Genomic DNA, 19,657 nt, shown 5'->3' on the forward strand with positions numbered 1-19,657 from the left:
AACACCATGCGGGCTGTCATGTGTCTTGCACTGAGGTGTGGAGACAACCAGGCACTGCTCATCACTTGTCCAATACAGTCCCTACAGTGAAGCATGGCGGTGGCAGCATCATGCTGTGGGGGTGTTTTTCAGCTGCAGGGACAGGACGACTGGTTGCAATCGAGGGAAAGATGAATGTGGCCAAGTACAGGGATATCCTGGACAAAAACCTTCTCCAGAGTGCTAAGGACCTCAGACTGGGCTGAAGGTTTACCTTCCAACAAGACAATGACCCTAAGCACACAGCTAAAATAACGAAGGAGTGGTTTCACAACAACTCTGTGACTGTTCTTGAATGGCCCAGCCAGAGCCCTGACTTAAACCCAATTGAGCATCTCTGGAGCGACCTAAAAATGGCTGTCCACCAAAGTTTACCATCCAACCTGACAGAACTGGAGAGGATCTGCAAGGAGGAATGGCACAGGATCCCCAAATCCAGGTGTGAAAAACTTGTTGCATCTTTCCCAAGAAGACTCATGGCTGTATTAGCTCAAAAGGGTGCTTCTACTAAATACTGAGCAAGGGGTCTGAATACTTAGGACCATGTGATATTTCAGTTTTTCTTTTTTAATAAATCTGCAACAATTTCAAAAATTCTTTTTTTTGTCTGCCAATATGGGGTGCTGTGTGCACATTAATGAGGGAAAAAATTAATTTAAATGATTTTAGCAAATGGCTGCAATATGACAAAGAGTGAAAAATTGAAGGGGGTCTGAATACTTTTCGTACCCACTGTGTATATATATATATATATATATATATATATAATATATATAAAATATATATACACACACACACAGCCTTCCCCTATTTCCCACCTGTACAGCACAGTTTAAAGCACAGTCAACACTTTCCTTTCACTCTCCTTCACTCCTCCACCAGCAAGCTTCGTCCTCTTCCGCCTGACTCTGGCTCACTGCATGGAGTGAGGCAGCTCATTAATCAGACCTGGAATCACTCCCAGGTGTGGTGAAAGCCCAAAGTAGGGCTCTGCATTTCCCCCTGGTGGCCCCCTTGGAACCCAACAGGAATGTGCTAAACTCCAGCTCTCAGCGTGCCCTGTGGGAATCCATGGTGCCACAGCCACCCAGGAGGGCTGCCCTCTAATGTCCTGGGGTGGGTGGAGTGCCTTGAAGATGCCCCCGGACCTTTTTAATCAGAGTATAGCATCAAGTCAATGAAACTTCTGGGATATTGATCTGGTCAGTGAAGTAGCAGAGGGGGTTGTTAATCAGATTCAGCTGCTTTGGTGTTAATGAAATTAACAACAGGTGCACTAATGGGGCAATAATGAGATGACCCCCAAAACATGAATGGTTTCACAGGTGGAGGTCACTGACATTTTTCCCTTCTCATCTTTTCTGACTGTTTTTTTACTAGTTTTGTATTTGGCTACGGTCAGTGTCATTACTGATAACATGAGGCGATACCTGGATTCTACAGAGGTTGCACAGGTAGACCGACTTCTCCAGGATGGTACATCAATACCATTGCCAGAAGGTTTGCTGTGTCTCCCAGCACAGTCTCAAGGGTATGGAGGAGATTCCAGGAGACAGGTAGTTTACTCTGGGAGAGCTGGACAGGGCCGTAGAAGGTCCTTAACTCATCAGCAGGACAGGTATCTGCTCCTTTGGGCAAGGAGGAACAGGATGAGCACTGCCAGAGCCCTACAAAATGACCTCCAGTAGACCACTGGCATTTGCCATACATTACCTGAATTGGCGGGTCCACCACTGGCGCCCTGCGCTTTTCACAGACGAGAGCAAGTTCATCCTGAGCACATGTGACAGACGTGAAACGGTCTGGAGAAGCCGTGGAGAACTTGCATGCTTTTTTTTGGGGTGACATAAGCACGCAACTATTTCATTGGGCCTTTTCTTGTTTTAGCACAGCCATTTTGTAATGCGCATGCACAGGCACCACCATACCGTTCCCAGAAATTATGACTGTTGCCAGTGACATAAAATGTGACCTGTGATGTCATTGATCTATTCCCATACAAAGTGGCACCACACATATTCTGGTGTCAGATTGTTTGGGGGATTTTACTAAAAACAACATTTTTGCAACAGTAGTTAGGAGTAAATAACATAAGGCAGAACTAGGACTTTTGCTTTGTGTCTCGCCTTTGTTTTCTGGCATTAACATTTTGTTTTTGGTCTATCAATTCTCTGACTCTTGTCTGGCATTTTTGATCTTCTGACCATGTCTTTGCTCTACCCTGTCTTTTTGGGAATCTCTTTTGCATAAAGAAAGTTAAAAGGCACATCCAAGAAGATATACTGTAGTGTTAGGACACTCTTGCTTGTTTCGTTGACTTGGTGTTTGCGTTGCAGTTTTGGTTTCATTCTCCTTTTCTCTTCATATTAGTGTTCTGACCTTTCTTCCTGTCCCTGAGTGTTCACTCCTTTCAATTAACCCATCTCTTAGTCTCGTTATACAGTACCTTATATAGACAGGTGTGTGCCTTTCCAAATCATGTCCAGTCAACTCAATTTACCACAGGTGGACTCCAATTAAGCTGCAGAAAAATCTCAAGGATGATCAGGGGAAACAGGATGCACCTGAGCTCAATTTCAAGCTTCTCGGCAAAGGCTGTGAATACTTATGTACATGTGCTTTCTCAATTTTTTTATTTTTAATAAATTGGCAAAAACCTCAAGTAAACTTTTTTCACGTTGTCATTATGGGGTGTTGTGTGTAGAATTTTGAGGAAAAAAATGAATTTAATCCATTTTGGAATAAGGTTGTAACATAACAAAACGTGGAAAAAGTGATGCGCTGTGAATACTTTCCGGATGCACTGTATTTCTGTCTCAACATTCTAGATCCTGCTGCCTGTGGGATCATTACATTAACAAGGAAAATAATTATAGTAGTAATTCAAATATATCATAAAAGAAAGAAAATGTTCTTTAATGATATCCTGAAACTAGAAATCTAGAAATAATGACTATAATAATGCAAAAAATGAACTATGGACATTTTCAAATGAGCTTCTGACAAATAATAATAAAGATACAATAACCAAAGTAATAACCGAGTTAAAAAAAATCTGAATGCCCCCTAATGAGATTCTGACACTGTACTCCCACTTTGTTGTTTGTATTTAGATATGGTATCCCTTAAGATCTTGAGAACAATTGTTTTTCTATATGCTGTATAATTCTATAACATAACATTATTTGCACACTCCGTTGTATTTAACAATAAAACTAAATGACACTTCTTCAGTTATATCATTAACTGCTTTAGTAATGTGAAACAGGTGTTGAGAAAAAATTATGTGTTCTTAACTTCAGAAAGAAATTGAATTTCTTTTAGTGGGTGGTACATCTACAAGATAATATTGACAACTCTCTAATTTTAAAGGCTTGAGCTATAATTTGCATGACTATGAAAAATGCTTAATGAAAGAAGCATTGATTAAATAAAGTTGATAGTTTATTTTGTATTGTTCCTGCTGAATAAAACTTTATATGAACATTTTGTGACATTTTTTAAATGGTGGAAGCAATTTTAATTTTACTGCTTGCTTCTTAATATGTTAAACATTTCTGTATGTCAATGAATACATTCAGCTAGCAGTCATATACTGTACATTGCATCACCGAGAAGCAGGATTAATGATAAGTATGCTTATACAAAAAACGAAAAACAAGTCAAACAATTGTGCCGGTATTCATCTCTAATTGTTGTAAAGAACTGAACAAATTAAATGACTACTTTGGTTAAAATTCCCTACATATTTTCATTGTATTTCTGTAATATACCTAAGGTTTAAAGACGGTGGATGGAGTTATCCATCCATCCATTTTCCAACCCGCTGAATCCAAACACAGGGTCACGGGGGTCTGCTGGAGCCAATCCCAGCCAACACAGGGCACAAGGCAGGGAACCAATCCTGGGCAGGGTGCCAACCCACCGCAGGACACACACAAACACACACTAGGGCCAATTTAGAATCACCAATCCACCTAACCTGCATGTCTTTGGACTGTGGGAGGAAACCGGAGCGCCCAGAGGAAACCCACGCAGACACGGGGAGAACATGCAAACTCCACGCAGGGAGGACCCGGGAAGCGAACCCGGGCCTCCTAACTGCGAGGCAGCAGCGCTACCACTGCGCCACCGTGCCGCCCTGGATGGAGTTATATTCTCATTTATTTGGAATAAAAATATCCTTATTTTAGAATATTGATACTTCAGAGCTTTAAGAAAGAGGGTTCTTCGTCACTACCAGACCTGTGGCAGTCCTACTGAGAAGTGAAGGATAATGGGATTTTGAGAATATTTGGTAAACACTCTTAATCCACATCAAGGTTGCAGGGGGAAGCATTTGGAAGCAAGGTAGCAGCCAACCCTGAATAGGGCAGCAGACCTTTGAAGACCCACTCTTGCATTTGCTCACATGGAGCCAAACAGAAACCAGCAAGTAATCTAACCTTCAAGTGTCTGGGGATGTGTGAGGAAAACCAGAGTATTTGGAGGAAAGCCCACTTAGACAGAAGGGGAATTTGTAAATTCCGTAGAGTTAAAGGCGGCACACGAGTACATCAACAAGGAGCAGTTCTGACCATTGCAGGGTGTTGCCACATAATATTTGGAAATAATGTTTTGTGATCAAATATATATGGAAGTTTAAGTAATATTAATGAAAATATAAATAATGAAATCAACAGATTTCTCTGAAAATAAATAGTCAAAAGAAAACAATTATAAATGCAGTACTAACAGAGAAAATACAACCTCACTACTCACAAACTTTGCACTGTTAAAACCGGTATAAATAAAATGGCCTGAGCAAACATAGGAGGGAAATACAGCTCAAATGTTAGACCCAAGCCAAGACTTAAGAAGTAGGAAGATATGATCGACAGCAACCAGTGGTCATCCAGCTCCACAGAATTTCCATTAGAACACACCATTTTGTAACATATGAAATAGATGACCCATTGATCATCGCTGAGAGTTCTAGGAGAGTAAGATTGATTAATAAGGCTTGGTAAAGATGCAAAGGAGAAAGAAATATCCAGCAAGAAGCTAAAAATGACTTTGCAGCAGTTGTGCATAGATAAAACAGCCACCATTGCATAGAAGTGAGAATGAGATAGGTGCGGAGAGGTTCAGTAAGAGAAAAGTTTGAGGAATTAATATTAATGTGAGAAATGGTCAATAGAAGTCTCACAAAGCCGAGACCCAAGGGGTACTCCCAAAACATATGCAAAAAAGTACCTAGGATGTTCACCTGGCAGAAGACCAATACAAATCAGTGGACAATATTTGGAAATCCATCCATCCATTTTCCAACCTGCTGAATCCGAATACAGGGTCATGGGGGTCTGCTGGAGCCAATCCCAGCCAACACAGGGCAGGAAACAATCCTGCGCAGGGTGCCAACCCACCGCAGGACACACACAAACTAGGGCCAATTTAGAATCGCCAATCCACCTAACCTGCATGTCTTTGGACTGTGGGAGGAAACCGGAGCGCCCGGAGGAAACCCACGCAGACATGGGGAGAACATGCAAACTCCATGCAGGGAGGACCCGGGAAGCGAACCCAGGTCCCCAGGTCTCCCAACTGCGAGGCAGCAGCGCTACCACTGTGCCACCGTGCCGCCCTATTTGGAAATATATGAAAAATAATTTAAATACACCCCGGTAAGAATTTGTCATGCAGCAGAATAATAACATGAAGAAACAGCAGAACATTTGAATAAATTTGAAGTTTTACTAACTTCAAGAACTGATGTACTGTATAATTTATAAATTTGCTGCATGTAAAGTCATCAGTCACTGTGGCCACCCATAAACAGAATTGTCCACCCCCAATTAGGTTATGCTGAAGTGGTGCTGATCCAGCTCTTGAAAAACACAACACACAGAAGGAAACATATTTCAGTGAATTCTTAAGTTGAAAAAAGCCAAGCAGAAGATTTTGTAGGTAAACAGTGTTTTCACGTCATTGCATGATGATATAATAAATTGTTCATAATTTTGTATAAAAAAAAAAATAAAAAAAAGTGAAAACTTACTACCTACTAGAAAGTTTTTCATCATGCTATTCTGTATGCTTACACTACAGTGTATAACTTTAATAATTTTAAAGTTAATGCTTTTTAACCATGTTACACAATTTTAAAACAAAATGTTGTCAGCTTAAAACAGAATGATGTAAAACATATTCTCTGTTCCATTCATTTTGTTGTTTGTATTCCAGTATTGTTCTTCTCGTTGTTATTGTGCAGTTTGAAAATTCAATTAAGTTCCACAAAAGGAGTAATCTCTAAGACTATAAAGAGAAATGAACATTGTGTTCAGAAAATGAAAAAGAAAAAAAAAACTGTTAAGTTGAATAGTATATGTTTGAATAAACCAGAGAAGCCCTATTCTAAATTTGACAGACTACTAAAAGAAAACAGAAATTTATTAATGCTTGTTTAAATGTTATAATGAAATAAAATTGCCTTTACTGTTCTACCATCTGATCCCGTCACACTAAAGAAGCTTTTTCTGTGTGGCATTTTGTGCATTTGCTTAAAGTTGCGTTACTCAACCTTGATTATCATGGCACATTTTTTTTACTGGATTTTGTAGCACTACAACTGTAAATCATTAAATAATATGTCCAATTAAAATTTTAATCAGCCATGACTTGACTCATATGAAAGACAAGACAGCTTTTGATGTTGTATCAATGTCATTCAGCATGGCATCATGTAGATTGATTGGGCATGAATGCGCACCTAGAAGAGAAATCGAGGACAGGGAAAATTGTTTGAACAATTTGTGGAGAACTACTGTAAACTGGCATATTTAAATTGGAAATATTACTAAACTTACTGCATACATTTGGCATTTCAATAATTAATTTACATGATTTGAATACTCTATGGGCAGCACGGTGGCGCAGTAGTAGCGCTGCTGCCTTGCAGTTAGGAGACCTGGGTTCGCTTCCTGTGTCCTCCCGGCATGTTCTCCCCATGTCTGCGGGGGTTTCCTCTGGGTAATCCGGTTTCCTCCCACAGTCCAAAGACATGCAAGTTAGGTGCATTGGCGATTCTAAATTGTGCTGTGTGTGTGTGCCCTGTGGTGGGATGACGTTTGTTTCCTGCCTTTTGCCCTGTGTTGTCTGGGATTAGCTCCAGCAGACCCCCGTGACCCTGTAGTTAGGATATAGCGGGTTGGATAATGGATGGATGGGATGGATGAGTACTCTATCATTTATATGGCAATATCTTTCACTGCTTTATATATTGTATACACATACACATGTGTGACAGTTCTTTTTAGAGTTTGCAGAGTCTCAGTATCTTCATGGGTTTTTCTCATAATAGTAACATTATGAGTAATATTATAATACATCTTATTTATATAGTGTCTTTCCCATGCCCATATCAATGCTAGGCTACCTGATGGTAAGATCACATATTTTCATTAGTAAGTCATTTCATTACTTCATGGAAATTTAGATCATGTTGACAATTGAATGGATGTGAATGTAGAAATTAACAGCTGAAGTTATATGAGTATACTTATTAACTCTAGTTATAATTTTTGATGTTGTAAGAATGGTCAAATTCAATCATTCAATCATACGGGTTTGGGTAATTTTACCCTGTATACTTGAAAATCTTGATCAAAATAATAAAGGTCTTTACAGTCTTGAGTTCAATATGGAACTGAATAGGATAGGCAAGATATAGAATTTATTGGTGAGAAAACTGGTAGAGGAGGGATTTTGTGGGACCGAAACCAGAACAACATTATCAGGCTGCAATGTCTAGGGAGGTGGAAATGGTATCATTAGGACGTGGGCTGTTCTGATGGTCTGCACAGGGAAAAAGGGAAAGCATCAGAGGACAGCACCAACCCCTGGCTCACCCTTAGAAACACTTTTATAAACTGTCTCCCAAGTGCACATGTTTGACAATGTGGAAATCTGAATTAATGTTAAAATAGTAGTCAAATTATATGAACAGGGAAACTTTACAATAATCAGTTCTAATTAATATGAAAGAATGATCTGGTTCTGTAATATTGTGTATATTAACATACTGTAACATGCCATTTTTTCGGAATGTCTCTCAAGTCAGTGAAAGCAGTTCTTAAATAGCATGGAAATGGGAGGATTAAACATTAGAATACTGCCAAGCATAACAGCAAATTCAAAAGACATAACAAAATTCAATTCACCATACATTAAGCCTTCCTAATAAGTATCTGTTCATATTATCACGCCATTTGTAGATTTTTATTTCACCAAGTTTTAAGGAAAAATAGTGTCAGACATGTGAGCCTGGTGCGAGTTACATTGTTTTGAGTCTGTCAAACAGGGTTGGGGAATGATGGTACACACCATGGAATGTAATTTCCCTTTCCCCTAAAGTGGAGGAGGTCTCTCCAGAGGACACCTCACCTCAGTTCTCTCTTGACTCCAACTCCTCCCTGTCCTCCTGCTTCTGCTTCAAATGCCACTTGTACCAGAAGAGCAATATGTTTTCTGACCAGACCTCCAACTAGAGTGGAGCTCTCTGAGACAGAAGTCTTAAAAAACACCCTGAAGAGACACCATGACCATGTCACTAGAGACAGAATTTTTTTCAACACAGGACTATAAACAGGGTTATCTGTGATACCCAGACACTTTATTTGTTATCTGTGCTTAACTTTACCATAGTTTTCTTAAATTTTCTGACACTGACTACTTTGAAGGAGTCTAGGTAATAAAGGTGGCTTGCTATCCCTTTTCTTAACTAATGTGGTGGAGAGAAGCTGGAGTCAATCTCATCAGTTTTGGACACAGGGCAGGTACCAGCATTGGGGGAGTCAAATTAGATCAACACACGTATTCTAAAAATTCAATGAAATTGTGAATGCACTTCACATGAAGAGTTTTGCTGGACTGAATGCCCACATTGTATATTTAAGAATATAATGATTGGTTTATAAATAAAATAGTGTCTAGTAAGTGCAAAGTTTTTCTTAGTTGGTCTGTACTAGATGTCCAATATTGCTACCAGACAAATTTGTAAAAATAAGCTCACTAGCAAATCAAAATACACCAAATCAATCAAAATCACCTGAATTTGCTTAGTTGATAAAAAAAGAGTCCAGCCTGGCTCCATTAGAATTAATACAGCAACCGAACATTTATAGGGCACCAGTCCATTAGAGGACATATTTACACACACCTGCAATAACTCACAGAGACCAGATGAGGATTCAAACCCAGGAGTCAATGGATATAAGAACGCTGGCACTATCACCCTTGCCAGCAAGCCGTTGCAAACGTAAATCGGATTTGTGTGAGTCAAATACATCTTTTATAAGGAAGGATTTTAAAGATGTTCTGGGAAAGGATTTAAGAGCTACACAAACATTTATCTGGTTCCCTTTTTTGTCCTCAAACAGGGGGACATTAAACAGGAAGAATAAGCATAGGTCTGCCTCCTCTGGTTTGCCAGCTTTTGAGGCTGACACAGTATGATCAACATTTTTAGATGAGCACAAAAAAAGGACACTTCAGAGGAAGACTATAATTTGCCTATGAACACTGAGGCAAAGACCATTTGCTCTGGATTGACGAGGCAAAGACACAGTACCAGAAGAAATATTTGGTGAAAATCAAAGACACATTTGATCACAAGATCTTGTTAACTGTAAAGCATCCTGGTGGAAATGTTATTGGTTGGGTCTGCTTTACTTCATCAGCTCCTGAGCAGTTTACCAACCCATTTTTATTATGACGTCTTCATTGGACCAGAGGGTGCTTGAGAGTAATGTGTGACAGTCTTTTAGAAGACTGAACCTCAACCAGATGTGAACCTTGCAACATGACAATGACCGTAAAAGTGAAACCCTGGATCTCATTGAGATGTGTGGGGGTATTTAAAACAGGCTGTGCACTCAAGACTCCCCTTGAACATCACACAGATGAAAGAATTCTGCATAAAAGAGTGGGAAAAAGCATTTCCCAGATGATGTAAGAGACTGGTAGACACTTGTAGAAAATGCCAACTTGAGGTTGTTTCTGCCAAAGGGGACAACACCGTGTATCAAGCTTGATGGACATATGTGCAAATCATTGGGGCAAAAACCTAAAGAAACTCCATTTAATGAAGAGAGAAAGAAAAGAGGTGTTGATGCACCTTTCAACTAACACAACAGTCATCAATACTTGACAGTTCTGTTCTAGGGTGTAAATGATGATCTCCTTCCGGTGAACCACTGACATATATACAACAGGGTCTTGGTGTGTGCGTCAGGCATGGGGCTAGGTATAGATAGATAGATAGATAGATAGATAGATAGATAGATAGATACTTTATTAATCCCAAAGGGGAAATTCATATACTCCAGCAGCAGCATACTGATACAAAAAAAAAAAAACAATATTAAAGAGTAATAAAAATGTAGGTAAAAACAGACAAAAACTTTGAATAATGTTAATGTTTACCCCCCTGGGTGGAATTGAAGAGTTGCATAGTGTGGGGGAGGAACGATCTCCTCAGTCTGTCAGTGGAGCAGGACAGTGACAGCAGTCTGTCGCTGAAGCTGCCCCTCTGTCTGGAGATGATACTGTTTAGTGGATGCAGTAGATTCTCCATAATTGATAGGAGCCTACTGAGTGCCCGTCGCTCTGCCACAGATGTCAAACTGTCCAGCTCCATGCCTACAATAGAGCCTGCCTTCCTCACATGTTTGTCCAGGCGTGAGGCGTCATTCTTCTTTATGCTGCCTCCCCAGCACACCACCGTGTAGAAGAGGGCACTTGCCACAACCGTCTGATAGAACATCTGCAGCATCTTATTGCAGATGTTGAAGGATGCCAGTCTTCTAATGAAGTATAGCCGGCTCTGTCCTCTCTTGCACAGAGAATCAGTATTGGCAGTCCAGTCCAATTTATCATCCAGCTGCACTCCCAGGTATTTATAGGTCTGTACCCTCTGCGCACAGTCACCTCTGATGATCATGGGGTCCAGGAGGGGCATTGGCCTCCTAAAATCCACCACCAGCTCCTTGGTTTTGCTGGTGTTCAGGTGTAGGTGGTTTGAGTCGCACCATTTAACAAAGTCCTTGATTAGGTTCCTATACTCCTCCTCCTGCCCACTGCTGATGCAGCCCACGATAGCAGTGTCATCAGTGAACTTTTGCACGTGGCTGGACTCCGAGTTATATTGGAAGTCCGATGTACTGTATATAGGCTGAACAGGACCGGAGAAAGTACAGTCCCCTGTGGCGCTCCTGTGTTGCTGACCACAATGTCAGACCTGCAGTTCCCGAGACGCACATACTGAGGTCTGTTTGTAAGATAGTCCACGATCCATGCCACTAGGTATGAATCTACTCCCATCTCTGTCAGCTTGTCCCTAAGAAGCAGAGGTTGGACGGTGTTGAAGGCGCTAGAGAAGTCTAGAAACATAATTCTTACAGCACCACTGCCTCTGTCCAAGTGGGAGAGTGATCGGTGTAGCATATAGATGATGGCATCCTCCTCTCCCACGTTCTCCTGGTATGCGAACTGCAGAGGGTCGAGGGCATGGCATACCTGTGGCCTCAGGTGGTGAAGCAGCAGCCGCTCCATATCGTCATAGGTATCGTCTCTAGTGTGTTGTTAGTGTGAGTGCCCCCTTTTGCTGTGGGGTGGTATTGTCCTTCTTACCTGAGCCTTATGGGTGCTGCCAAACAGACATGTGTGACAACTAGCTATTACAGCCAACTTTTTCCATAAACAGAAATGGCATATCTGTTCATTTTTCATTGAATTAATTATTACAAAGTCAAATTTTCATTGCTTTTTTAAAATTGCATCACCTTTACCTAAATGCACTATTTAAACCTTGATGTGTCTATGTGTATTAACAAAGAAAACAAATATGCTCTTATTTTTTCACATGACTGTATACAAGAAGTAGAGCCCAATAAATGAAAATGTACCTTCAATCATGTATACTTATTCCAGTGCAACTGATGACCTAATTGATAAGGACATGGCTTTGCACTTCATATCCTGCTCATCAGCCTCTCTATTATCCTCTTAGCCTACCTGTACATCTCCTGTAGAAGTAAGCATTTCTTTAAGTTATGCTATAATTATAACATATAAAATATTCTCATACAGTTTATTTATAAAGGAAAACGAGTTCTCTTATCTATCTAGGTATCTTGCATGTCTTACAAAAAGGAAGAGAATACATTTTATGAACTAAGAAGACGTCTTTTATCTTAACACTGTGTCATTAAGTGCTTCCTATTTTCTCTCACAAATGCACCTATGAAAATATGGAATTGGTCTTCATTTATGAAAATTGTCAGTTTGAATCAATCTTCCAAGTTTCCTTTTTGGTAGCAGATTTAAACCACTAGATTAAGCTCTCAAAAAGTAATTATTCTGAGCTCCCTTAGCCTCTTTGAATACAACAACTCACCGCTCTCCACTGGACCGATTCGCCAGAAGATAAACTGTGTTGCTGTTGTAGGTCAGTGACCAAAGGTGGCACTGATAGCGTTATAATGAAGTCTCAGCCAAACCGCCACCCATTTATATTGTTAATTCTGAACGATATTGTCCACAAGTATATTAGCCACTTTCATTCCCTTGCCATGCTTCTTTAAGGATGAGAAGTTAGTGTCAGCTTTATGACCTAAACTGTTTTCAGAATTAGTCGTATAGCTTTGTGATTTACGATGCACCCCAGAATACAAACATGCTTGACTACTGCAGACAAGTAGCTGCCCTGTTATGGTACACTTCAGTATTTCAAAATGTTTTGACAATAACTGAAGTGATAACTTCAGATTTGAGTCCCTGAGGCTGGCAAGTATACTAAAATGTGCAGTAAGTATCAATTCAGTTTATCCACATCATCAAGTCAAGTGAACCAGCAGTTTAACCCCTGGACCTGAGCTCATCTATTCATTTACTTCCTTATCTCTTCACTTTATATACTAAGGTAAGAAGCAATGTAAAGCATGAAAAATAAGATGTAAACTTTAAGGCAGTCAAAATGCTTTGTTTGATTTAATGTAACATGAATGCTCCTCTCCATTTTATACATTATAATTGTAACAACTGTACTGTCTGGTGTACACTTCTTTCCAATAAAACAATAATTCACAGCGACGTCTAAAATATGAAGATTACTATACAAATACACCTGTAACCAGTTATAATGTAACTCTAGCTACTATCACTGGATTAATTGTGAACATGAAAGAAATTTTTTGCTTTAATGGCCAATTATAAGATCCTGATGTTCCAGAACAAAGGTTATTGTTACACACAAAAACAGAATGTCACCCACTAACTAATCAAACTGAAGCCTTCAATACCTTTATTTATAATTATCGTGTCACTTCTATCCCTCGGCCAACCTCATCATTAGGTCTATAGTATTTTTTTGGTATCACATAGACAGGAAGCAGAGCCTCGTCTGAGTGCCAAGCAGTCTTATCTCTAGCAATCCTAAGGTCATAAGCTAAACCACTGCTCAGTGGCATGCCATACATCAGAAAGCTGCCCATAGCTATGTCTCTCTCCTGCCACTAAACAGCAAATTTCCATAACTCATTTCATGTTTGATCATTTTTGAGATAATACTAGATATCTGTTCTAGGAATAGGTTTATTCATCCATCCATTCATCCATCTATTAGCTCAACCCGCATAATCCAATTTTAGGGTAGCTGGAAGCCAGAGTCTGTCATGGTAGAATACGATTATATTGTGTAAAACAGCAATATAAGTGATTAAGATTGTATTTTATTATTATACTTACTTCATAAGAATTTCCAAAACTCATCCCAAAAAAAGTTACAGCTTAATTCAGCTCACAGTTATTGGTTTCACTATAAATGTGTTAAAAATATAGCAATATGTCTTTCAACACTAGCAGCTTAACATGTAGTAATGTGTGACATGGGAAACCCACAAAATATGGGTGATTCTTTAAACTGATGCATTGATAAGACATTTCATGATTGAGATGTGCAAAACAGTGATTATATCATTGAATAAATGATAGATTTCATCATGCGGATTGATATAATCGTGTGCCATGAACATCTTGTCACCCTTCCAAAGTGTTGTGATTATGTTTTGTGATTAATTTAGTATGATTTTCCTGTGTGCTGAATTCATATCTGATGTTGTTTTTTGTTTCAGTTCTGTATTGACATGACTAAAGAAATGTATTTACATTTTGCTGTGATACCATTGTTGTTTATTAGATACTGCCATTATTGTGATGGTTTGTTTATGGCTGCGGTAGCACATAACACTACTTAGAGGTAACTCTGTCCCCTTTGGCAGAAGCAACTTAGTCACCGAAAGGTTGACGAGTGCACTTCTGGATCGTCCAAGATTATGGATGGATACTATGAAACTAAGCGAGTGCATTTGGAAAAAATAGAAAATTATTGGCTTAGAATGTTGGACTTCAAGTTTAGGATTTTGTTTTGGGTTTGCTAAGAGGTCAATTCAACATTCGATTATAACCTTGGCTATTACTACTTCTTTTGGTCCTTATTTAAAATTGTCTGCATTTCTTTAACTAAAGCAGAACACAGAGGTCAGTGCTGCAGTTGTAGTTAGTTAAGAGGACAGAAGGCAGAAATACCTCATTCAGACAGTAAAGCAGAGTTCCCCTGCAGGATATACACTGTTTGCATTAGGGCTGGTTTATACTAATTATGGTTGCCACATGTTCCCAGTGTTCTTTTGATGCGTCTTCGAAGCATATCGTCAGAAATGAACATGAAGTGTGCACGGGTTGCAGTACCAGCAAAACTATGGGTGGTGGGTGTGTTCAAGTTTTGGTACGTGATGTCAGCATCGTTGTTTATTATCAACATGTGATGGCAAGCAACAATGCAGCTCTAACAGGATAAATCTGTGTGCTTCGATGTTTGCTGAATGGTTCGATGCAGTGAAACGAAATCATCAAAATTAAATGTTGACATGAGAATGTATTCAGGGTGCTTTCTTTCATTCATTTTTCGCATTAGCAATACAATTGTCACATGTTCCCCATCGTAATGATGCGATACATTAAAAGGTCTCGCATGCCATCTTCTGTATTGCTGTTGCAATACAAAAAATTTTAAAATTTTTTGCACCTTCACAACAGCATCAGAATGCTGTGAAACTGAATGTTGTTTTCTCACTGTGATAATTTCCTGCACTGCCACCCAGTGGAATCCTCCAGGTTTACTTAAAGTACGCGTCCAAGTATAGTCAGTACACTGCTTGCATAGCAGCAGTGTCCTCAAGTACACACGTTACATAGCATTAAGTACATCTCTGGCCTTACAGTATTAGGAATTTCCATCAGTTTCTGCTATCCACTGTCACATTCCTCAGCATGACTAAGACCAAGGAAAGCACTAACAGCTGGATGAGTTTTCTATTTATACTTTTTCATTTAATGTTTCCACCCTTTTTCTTGAATCTTCTAGAGGCTTGATTGCACTTCCTTTCCCTCCTCTTTTGACTGGACTGCTGCCCTCAAGCATCGAGCCCACGCAGCCAATTTATCTAAATGTTCGATGCTTTTTTGCATACACAGTTATACGAACTGATAGATTTAACATACCATAACATGTTTTTAAAGTCTGTTTCAGCGACCCCACACAATTTTGATTTTGAAGTTCTCAGGGGTTCCAAATGATTAATTAATGAGTCCCAAATGCCTCAGGACTACAAACTTTTGTACTTTGCTTGAGCTGTTGTTTATGAGCAGAAATAGAAGTGATACTAAGATTGAGCAGTGGTTTTACAAACTGGACTGTGGTGGTAAAGTGGAAGCTAAGTCATCAGATGAAACTTTTAATTAACTTGTCAATCTACATATCCACCCTCAGATATGGCCATGAGCTTTGGTTGTTAATCAAAGGAATGGGACCAGGAGTGCAAGGGGCTGAAATAACACTCCTGCAAGGAGATACTAAACTTACTCTCTGGGATAAACAAGGAGAACATTGGAGTAGAGCTGCTGCTTCTAAAATCAAGAGAAACCAGTTAAGTTAGTTTCAGCTTGCACTGAGGATGTACATTTGATACTACATATAGATTGTTGTGAAAAATTTGGCTCAGCAGGAGCAGACCCATAGAAGACCTAAAACACACTAGAAGAAATATTTAAGAAATATTTCATTTGAGAATTCCCATAAACAAGCTAAAGCCTGTGTTTATAGTTTGGGAGTTAGCGCTGTGACCCTCATTAAGGATGAGCACATAGATATATTTAATAGTTTTAAAATATGAATGTGTATTTTTTTTAAGAATTTAGGAAGCCTAAAATGTTTTCCCTAAAATACTACATTTATTAAAAATGGTCAAAGGCTCCACAGAAAAAAGCTATTTGAAAAAGTATCTCATGAAGCATAAAGAGTATTTTTTGGGGTATTTTACTAGTAAACATTCTCATGTTTATCTGTCATCTGAGACTTTTTAACACAACAGTTAATTGGCTATAGGGTTATAGCATATGATATTTTATTGCAAAGGTTTGCTTTTTGTAAAAACATTCCTACTAACAAAAAGCACAAGTATCTAGGTTTTTGTAAATGGAAAGTAAATCTGCAATAGCCAGACTTATCTATGTAGCTTAAGGTAATCTGTCGGTGATTTACGTTGTCCTGTCAGGAGAGATATTGCTTGCGCAGACACATATGGTTTAAGCATTTGAACTGTTTCGACCCCAGTGAAAATGAAATTTTAATACCTCACTAGTTTTTTTGAACCAGTAATTAAATTAATATTGATCTTTTGTGAAATTATCTGTACAGAAAAATACCATTTAATATGCTCTGTGACTGAGCAATGTTCTTAGATTGTCATATAGCTTTTTAAGCCTTCATTTTGTCCTGAATACAAGCTGGAATATGATTTACTTGGCAAGTCCCAGAAAGGCAATAAATCCCCAGCAGTCAACAAATTAAAAAAAAAAAAAGTCACTCAAAACCCCTCAAGAAAATTATGTTTTTCTTTTAGAAAGCCCATTAGCAAACTGCTGTTCCATGTGCTGACTTTTTTATGGCAAATTTCAATTTAGTTAAAAAGAAAATCAAAAATTTGATTGAACTCCTTTAATACATTTATGTGGATTAATTCTGCACTGTATCTCTCAGTTTCACTTGTCCAAACCATTCATGTCATTAGCTGAATGTCTTCTCTAATTATGTTATTAGGGTGTGTTTAATAATGAGAGATAAAAGCTAGTGAAAAAAAGGCCTTTTTATGTGTCTGTATATGCATGTGTTGCCACATCTTTAAAGAATATTATATTCCCGAACATCAGAGCTTTGCCTCAAAAGGATCCTGACAATAAGAAGCGATTGCAGGAGAATGGTTTCCTTTACTCTCCCAGACAGTCTGTCTCTGGCAGAAGAATACAGCCCATCAGAAGTGTCTGCAGGTTGTCAGTCCGACAGACTTGGGGACACCCTGGGGCTGTCATGACCAACAAGAGCATCGTCTGTAGGGTCCTTCCAATCACTCAGCCTGAGGAAATGATCACTCAGTGCACTTTGTATACTCCCAGCGCGCAACTCCACGGATAGAAGAGAGCTTCTTTATTCAAGCACAATATCTGCCTTTCATACCTCTTCATAATCTGCATTAAAGCCTTAATAAATCATATTTTCTCATCGTTCCTCTTTTCAATTTATATCAGGAATGCTTGTAATGGGAGGCGGAAGGCTCAGAGATTACACCGCTGGAAAGCTTTGGCTTAGAAGACTTGCCAGCCTGCTAAGTTTTTGGATCGGGGAATGTTTCACTCCATGATTTCAGTGGCACTCTTTGAAAGTCATTTTTCAATGATTTTTTAGAACTGCCAAAAGAAAATGCAAAATGAATCACTCTGTAGAACTGCTGTAGAAATTCTAAATTCTAGGTTAGATAATCCATGCATTTTACTTTTAGCAAAGAGGATGAGTAACATATTTTGAGTTTTGGCAGCACTTCTTATAATCTGACCAGAAAATTTGAGTGCATTATTAAACTGTCAGGTATTGATCCACATCAAGAATGAAAAATGTATTTTTTTTTTTTTTAATTTACAGCTGTAGACGCTGGACTTGAGTTGTCTTAGAAATGAAATGCACAGATTTAGAATAATGGCAAACACTGAATCTGTTGTAATTATCACTGTCCTTTATCTATTCTTGTGAAACATTGAGACAGTGTGACATAGGAGACTGCCATGTGCCTCTTCCATCCAGGTGAGGGCAGCAAAATGCTCTCATTTACTTTAGTGTGCTACTGAAAACAGCAGCAATGTATTACCTCTTAATTCTTCTGTGATTGTGTTTTTAATTGTAAATTTGTCAGGGATACTCTTTTAAGTTCAGAAATAAGAAAACAAAAAATTAGGGTAACAAGTGTCCATAGATGAAATACTGTTTTTGCCCTGGGATCAATGGACTTTTCGAATGGTAGAATAAAAACAACTATTTTCACTACAGACATACAAGCTTTTGATGCAACTCAGGCCCCTTCTGATTACATCTTGCCTGAAGAAGGGGCCTGAGTTGCCTCGAAAGCCTGCATATTGTAATCTTTTTAGTTAGCCAATAAAAGGTGTCATTTTGCTTGACTTTTCACTACATTCATAATGGCTAACATGGTACAACAACCTAGTACTACTACAGACATCAAATGCTTTGTGTGAGGAAACTCGATTATAGCTCATCTTTGTCAGTGCTGATTCTTCAATGTAGAATATTTAAGTAACTGGGTATCAGTCAGACTGCTATTGTACCAAGTTATGTACTCTTAAGTATATACCTAGAGTTATATGCAAAATTATTCTTGTATTAGTTCAGTTTTTAATCCATCAAGAAGAATGTTAATGGAGGGTGAAGTGGCCAGTATATTAAAGGAATCTGATATGTTGAGTTCAAAAGCATTAATTACTTTAACTCTCATAATTGTTTCTTTTATTCAAACTGTGTATTGCTGCCAACAGACATACAAATAAAAATGGAAACTTTTAAGAATATATTTATCTCTGCAATGTTATTGCGGCAGCTTTATACATAGAGGAAACTGAGTGAAATAAGTGAATACACCATATGATCTGAAATGTTCAGTACTGCATGAAATTTACTTACTTATGCCCATTATCTGCAACATGTTCAAAAGTAAATACACTTCATCAATTACTTTTTTGATCCTCTTAATCCAATTTAGGGTCGCATAATCAAATAAAAGTCAGGAACTGATCTCTAATTACTCTGTATTTATATTGAAAGGATTCAGACAGAGAAAAGGTCTACTGCTCTACCATTCATTCAGTGAATCACTCAAATCAATGTACAATAGTTTGTTTTTGTAAGTCACCTTGAATAAAGACTTCTCTATAATAAAGATTAATAATAATAAATAATAATAATAATTCATTTATACATCTATTACATTTCTATATTCTCTTAACCTAAGGTGGCAATGCTAATAATATGTACAAAGCTAGACCTTGACAGAAACAACAATAAAACCAAAAGAGTTTTATTTCTCAACATAATCCCATTGAACTTACTGTAAGTACAATTGTTATTAAATTCACACAATTTTTCTAGGCCACAGATATATTCTTTTGTCTTGCTGATGTA

Source organism: Erpetoichthys calabaricus, chromosome 10 (genome assembly GCF_900747795.2).
Source record: "Erpetoichthys calabaricus chromosome 10, fErpCal1.3, whole genome shotgun sequence".
In the NCBI taxonomy this organism is placed as follows: domain Eukaryota; kingdom Metazoa; phylum Chordata; class Cladistia; order Polypteriformes; family Polypteridae; genus Erpetoichthys; species Erpetoichthys calabaricus.